The sequence below is a fragment of the Theropithecus gelada genome, chromosome 3, assembly GCF_003255815.1.
Source record: "Theropithecus gelada isolate Dixy chromosome 3, Tgel_1.0, whole genome shotgun sequence".
NCBI lineage: Eukaryota > Metazoa > Chordata > Mammalia > Primates > Cercopithecidae > Theropithecus > Theropithecus gelada.
This window is the reverse complement of record NC_037670.1, coordinates 58,106,716-58,113,972: the sequence shown is the minus strand read 5'-3', so window position 1 is coordinate 58,113,972 and position 7,257 is coordinate 58,106,716. Positions and strand designations below refer to the sequence as shown.

At 36.5% G+C, this 7,257-nt stretch overlaps 1 pseudogene across 1 annotated transcript; it reads left to right on the top strand.

Annotated features, from left to right (window-relative positions):
* Positions 1 to 637: 637 nt before the first annotated feature.
* On the top strand, positions 638 to 4,830 carry LOC112621215 (annotated as a pseudogene). The gene has a single exon (XR_003118685.1). The product of XR_003118685.1 is annotated as a rho GTPase-activating protein 5 pseudogene (transcript).
* Positions 4,831 to 7,257: the final 2,427 nt, after the last annotated feature.

Genomic DNA, 7,257 nt, shown 5'->3' with positions numbered 1-7,257 from the left:
AAAACATATACGTATAATTAGAATGAATAAGACAGTATTTGATAGCTCAACAGAGTGACTATAGTCAACATACTTTAATTGTACATTAAAAAATAACTTGGGTCGGCCCGAGGGAGCCCGAGTGGCCTGCATTACTGAGCCCGGCACCACGGCGGGAGCTGGGAGAGCGGGGAGGGACTGGGCCGCAGCTGGTGGCGGGGAGGGGGGCGTGGTGAGCAGGTCGCGGGCTCAGGGTTTCGGGGCGTGTGTGTCGGCGAGGGCGGGGGGAGGTGGCTGAAGGGACGCGCCGCTCGGTGAGCGCGCCGGGGAAGAGAGGCAAGCAGAGAGTGGAGGAGGAGGAGGAGGAGGAGGCGGCGGCGGCGGCGGCGGCGGCGGCGGGAGCGCTCCCCGGGAATGTCTCTCCTGCAGCCACCGCCAGGGCCGCTGCCATTGAGGTGGAGGAGGAGACTGAGGAGACCAACCTTGTTAGGATGATGATCCCTGTGATCTTGAAGATGTTTCTGCACAGAAATGAGGGAAACACAAAGAACCAAATACAGTTCTGAAACTTGGGATCTGTATTTTGAGATGATTTTATTTTCAGAATGAGAAGCATATCTGGTTACCTTTATGAATGTAGAAACATGAGAGGAGAGTTATGATGGCAAAAAACAAAGAGCCTCGTCCCCCATCCTATACTATCAGTGTAGTTGGACTCTCTGGGACTGAAAAAGACAAAGGTAACTGTGCAGTTGGAAAGTCTTATTTGTCCAATAGATTTGTACGCGCAAAAGCAGATGAATATTATCCAGAGCATACTTCTGTGCTTAGCCCCGTTGACTTTGGAGGACGAGTAGTAAACAACGATCACTTTTTGTACTACTGGGGTGACATAACATAAAATGGTGAAGACGGAGTAGAATGCAGAATTCATGTCATTTAACAGAGTTCATTGATGACCAGGCTTTCTTGTCTCATCGGAGTACGAATTTGCAACCATGTATAAAACGTGCAGCTGCATCTGAATTGTAGTCAGCAGGAAAACTAATGTACATTTGCACTGATCAGCTAGGCTTAGAACAAGACTTTGAACAGAAGCAAATGCCAGAAGGGAAGCTCAATGTAGATGGATTTTTATTACGCATTGATGTAAGTCAGGGATGCAATAGGAAGTTTGATGATCAACTTAAATTTGCGAATAACCTTTTTGTCCAGTTATCAAAATCAAAAATACCTGTAATAATAGCAGCAACTAAATGTGATGAATGCATGGATCATTATCTTAGAGAAGTTCAGGCATTTGCTTCAAACAAAAAGAACCTTCTTTTAGTGGAAATATCAACAGGATTTAATGTCAACATTGAAACACGTTTCACGGCACTGGTACAAATGTTGGATAAAACTCGTAGCAAGCCTAAAATTATTCCCTATTTGGATGCTTATAAAACACAGAGACAACTTGCTGTCAGAGCAACAGATAAGTCTGAAAAACTTGTGCAGACTGTGAGAGATTATCATGCAACTTGGAAAACTATTAGTAATAAATTAAAAAATCATCCTGATTATGAAGAATACATCAACTTAGAGGGAACAAGAAAGGCCAGACATACATTCTCAAAACATATAAAACAACTGAAACGGAACATATAAGAAAAAGGAGAGAAGAGTATATAAATACTTTACCAAGAGCTTTTAACACTCTTTTGCCAAATCTAGAAGAGATTGAACATTTGAATTGGTCAGAAGCTCTGAAGTTAATGGAAAAGAGAGCAGATTTCCAGTTATGTTTTGTGGTGCTAGAATAAACACCTTTGGATGAAACTGACCATAGAGACAAAATTAATGATAGGTAGATTCCATTTGACCTCCTGAGCACTTTAGAAGCTGAAAAACTCTATCAGAACCATGTACAACATCTAATATCCGAGAAGAGGAAGGTAGAAATGAAGGAAAAATTCAAAAAGACTTTGGAAAAAATTCAATTTATTTCACCTGGACAGCCGTGGGAGGAAGTTATGTGCTTTGTTATGGAGGATGAAGCCTTCAAATATATCACTGAGGCTGATAGCAATATGGTAGGCATCAGTGAGAAATGGTTGAAAAAGCCAAAGAAGAGTTTCAATAATTGCTTTTTGAGCATTCTGAACTTTTTTATGATTTAGATCTTAATGCAACACCTAGTTCAGATAAAAAGCGTGAAATTCATACTGTTCTGAGTGAAGAACCTGGATATAAAGCTTTACAGAAACTTGCACCTGATAGGGACTCTCTTCTGCCTAAGCATATAGGATTTGTTTATCATTCCACTAAAGAAACATGTCTTAGTGGTCAAAATTGTACAGACATTAAAGTGGAGCAGTTACTTGCTCGTAGTCTTTTACAGTTGGATCATGGCCGCTTAAGATTATATCACGATAGTACCAATATAGATAAAGTTAACCTTTTTATTTTAGGGAAGGTCGACCTTGCCCAAGAGCTAGCAAATGAGATAAAGCACAGTCCTCTGAAGATGAGTATGCCTTAGATGGAAAATTTATGAACTTGATCTTCGGCCAGTTCGCCTTACTTTTTGAGTCAGTTATGGACTGCCACCTTTAAACCACATGGGTGCTTCTGTGTATTTAATTCCATTGAGTCATTGAGTTTTATTGGGTAATTTATTGGGAAAATAAGAACTGAAGCTTATCAGATCAGAAAGGATAAATAAATGGCTAATCTTCCATTTACATTAATTCTGGCTAATCAGAGACATTCCATTAGTAAGAATCTACCAATTCTCAGGCACCAAGGGCAGCAGTTGGCAAACAAGTTACAATGTCCTTTTGTAGATATACCTGCTGGTACATATGCTTGTAGATTTGATGAAACCCAAATAAAGCAAGCTCTAAGAGTACTGGAGTCAGGTAAACACAATTTGGATGTGATGAGCCCAGTTCCTGCCAATAAGGACATATCAGAAGTTGACTTGAGAATTGTCATGTGTGCCATGTGTGGAGATCCATTTAGTGTGGATCTTATTCTTTCACCCTTCTTTGATTCTCATTCTTGCAGTGCTGCTCAAGCTGGACAGAATAATTCCCTAATGCTCGATAAAATCATTGATTAAAAAAGGAGGCTAATACAGATCACAATATTATCATACCACTCTTCAATTGGAGTAAGAAAAGATGAACTAGTTCAAGGATATATATTAGTTTACTCTGCAAAACGGAAAACAGCGATGGGAATGTTTTGAGCATTTCTATCAGAAGTTCAAGACACCATTCCTATACAGCTGGTAGCAGTTACTGACAGCCAAGCAGATTTTTTTTTGAAAATGAGGCTATCAAAGAGTTAACGACTGAAGGAGAACACATTGCAACTGAGATCACTGCTAAATTTACAGCATTGTATTCTTTATCTCAGTATCATCGGCAAACCGAGATCTTTATTCTGTTTTTTAGTGATGTTCTAGAGAAAAAACATATGATAGAAAATTCTTATTTGTCTGATAATGCAAGGGAATCAACCCACCAAAGTGAAGATGTTTTTCTACCATCTTCCAGAGACTGTTTTCCCTATAACAACTACCCTGATTCAGATGATGACACAGAAGCACCACCTCCTTATAGTCCAACTGGGGATGATGTACAGTTGCTTCCAACACCTAGTGACTGTTCCAGATAAAGATTAGATTTGGAAGGAAATGAATGTCCTATTCATAGTACCTCAAACTGTTATGACCATGAACGCAACCACAAAGTGCCTCCACCTATTAAATCTACTTCAGTTGTACCTAAGACAAATGTGAAAAAAAATGGATCCAAACCTTTTAAAAAGGTTTAAAAGGTATTGGTAAAAATCCAAGAAAGCAGACTTCCCAGTGCCTTTGGCACATCCTGAAGATATGGATCCTTCAGATAACTATGCGGAACCCATTGATAAAATTTTCAAACAGAAGGGCTATTCTGATGAGATTTATGTTGTCCCAGATGATAGTCAAAATTGCATTAAAATTCAAAACTCATTTGTAAATAACACCCAAGGACATGAAGAAAATGGATTTTCTGATAGAATCTCAAAAAATCGTAGGGAACGGAGGCCTTCAAAATACAAATATAAATCTAAAACTTTGTTTAGTAAAGCCAAGTCATGTTATAGAAGAACACATTCAGATGCAAGTGATGATGAGGTTTTCACCACTTCTAAAACAAAAAGAAAAGGAAGACATCATGGAAGTGAAGAAGATCCACTTCTTTCTCCTGTTGAAACTTGGAAAGGTGATATTGATAATCCTGAAATCACTTCTGACCAGGAGTTAGATGATAAGAAGATGAAGAAGAAAACACGCAAAGTGAAAGAAGATAAAAAGCAGAAAAAGAAAACTAAGAACTTCAATCCACCAACACGTAGAAATCGGGCAAGTGATTACTTTGGGATGCCCTTCCAGGATCTGGTTACAGCTGAGAAACCCATACCAGTATTTGTTGAGAAACATGTGGAATTTATTGAAGATACAGGGTTATGTACCGAAGGACTCTACCGTGTTAGCGGGAACAAAACTGACCAAAACAATATTCAAAAGCAGTTTGATCAAGATCATAATATCAATCTAGTGTCAATGGAAATAAAAGTAAATGCTAAAGCTGGAGCCCTTACAGCTTTCTTTGCAGATCTGCCAGATCCTTTAATACTATATTCTCTTCATCCAGAGCTATTGGAAGCAGCAAAAATCCTGGATAAAACAGAACGTCCTCACGCCTTAAAGAAATTGTTAAGAAATTTCATCCTGTAAACTATGATGAATTCAGATACATGATAACACATCTAAACAGGGTCAGTCAGCAAAATAAAATCAACCTAATGACAGCAGACAACTTATCCATATGTTTTTGGTCAACCTTGATGAGACCTGATGTTGAAAATTGAGAGTTTCTGTCTACTACTAAGATTCATCAACCTGTTGTTGAAACATTCATTCAATAGTGTCAATTTTTCTTTTACAATGGAGAAATTGTAGAAACAACAAACACTGTGGCTCCTCCACCACCTTCAAACCCAGGACAGTTGGTGGAACCAACGGTACCACTTCAGTTGCTGCCACCATTGCAACCTCAGCTGATACAACCATAATTACAAATGGAACCTCTTGGTATTACATGAGTAGGAAGTGATCGCAAACAGGCTGGATTTGCACAAAAAGCAAATCTAGACGTGCATGTTCAGGGTTCAGTAGTATACTTCATGTTTCATACAGATAATTCACATTCAGAATGACATTTTCTCTTTGAACTAGATGGTATTCCTTATTCACTTACATTACAAATCTAAGACCATGTGATAAGCATAACTGGAGAGGTTTATTTTGTTTTTATAAACAAAAATAGCTATAAAATACAAAGCTGCTGCTGCATGCAACCTTACTGCAATCAGTATATCATTCCTGTGGCAATTTCTGTCACATTATATTGTGAATAAAATTTTTCTATAGAAATTAAATGATTTAAAAACTCACCTATATGAAACATTTAATGCTTTTCAGTCTGCTTTTTGACTGATTTTGTTATTTGATGTGCTAATTTGGGCAACTTAATTTACATTCTGGCAGTCAGTGAAGATAACTAAAAGCCTAGTTAAGTATTTTATAATTTCAGGCTACTGAGGCCATGTTTGGGATGTTGTTTGAAAGAAAGAAAAAAATACACTTAACATATTTCACATGTCTGTACCTTCATTTTTACTTCCAAGTAAACCTGTGGATGATTCGATGAGGGATAAATGAACCTGTTTCTTTTACACACATACCAAGGACATGCTTGTGACTAAAGTGAGTTGATAATATTGTGCAAAGGATAGTTGTCACCAACTCATTTCTTCATGGTCCATAATGAAATAAACATTTCGTATACTGTTAATTCTGTAAACAGATGCATGTTCAAAAGATCTATGATGGTCTTGTAATCTTAATATATTTTAGATATTTTAATTTTTTCCCTCTTGGGGAATACATTTAGTACAGTGTAGAAAATACTTCATAACATTTGCATTAGTATTATATAACTGTTCCATACATAAACATGAAATTTGTTGCAGAAAATTCTTTAAACCAAACATTGAAATCTAGGACTTCAATTTAATTTCTTCCTTATATCTATTTTTATGTGGCCCTTAAAAACATATCCAAAAAACCAATAAAAATACTTTGGCTACTGACAAACTCTTTGGAGTGTTTATATTACAAATTTGTATTCATGTTCTTTTCTGTGATGTGTTGTCCTAAAATCCAAGATGGCTTTGGCACCATTTTTAAGCCAATTTTTTTCCTTTGATGTTGGTACCAGAATTACTATAAATGACTGCTGCTTTTGGGGGTAAACATTTTGTTAGTGAAAATAAAACCAGAACACTAAATTATGCATAAAATTTTCAGAATAGGTGGCACAGATAAATTTCACTAGGTTATATTTTGTGTAGTAAAGAATAAAATTCTTTGGTCAACGTTATCTTAATTCAGACTACAATTTTAAGATTATCTTGTATGTATTACAGTAAATAGATGATTTTCAGAAAAAAAATAACTCAAAGAGTATAATTGGATTGTTTGCAATTCCAAGGATAAATGCTTGAGGGGATGGATACCCCACTTTCCAAGTTGTAATTACTGCTTACTACATGCCTGTCAAAGTATCTCAAGTACCCCATAAATATATACACCTACTATGTACCTACAAAACAATTTTTTTTTAATTTTTAAAATCTTAAAAAATAAAGCAGACTGGTGAATCTAAACAAGTATTAGTATTATGAAACCTTAGTAATAATTGTTTTCAAGGAAGGTAGAAGTAGGTATAAAGTAACTTTAGACTGTACGCCAAGTATGTGTGGTATGTTTAAGAGTAGCTTAACATAACATGTAAGAGTAGCTCCTAGCAATAGGGGTAGAATATATAAGCTCCCAACTAGTACGATGAAATGATGAGTTTAAATCCATTAAGTCAAAGTAAGAAACAAGAAAAGAAAGAAGAAGCAGGGCAATTAGAAACTGTAAAATAAAATGACAGAAGAAATGCAAATATAACATTAATCACAATATATGTAAATAAGATAAACACATTAAAACAGAGTTTGTAGGATTAGATTTTGATAAAGCCTAACTAAATGATACTTGAAAGAAACACTTGAAATTACTACACAGAAAGGTTGAAAGTAAAAGAATGGAGAAAAAATAAACTCGTTAAATACTAATGAAAAGAAATCTGGTTCAAAGGTAAGAATGTCAGACAGATTAAATTTTAGGCA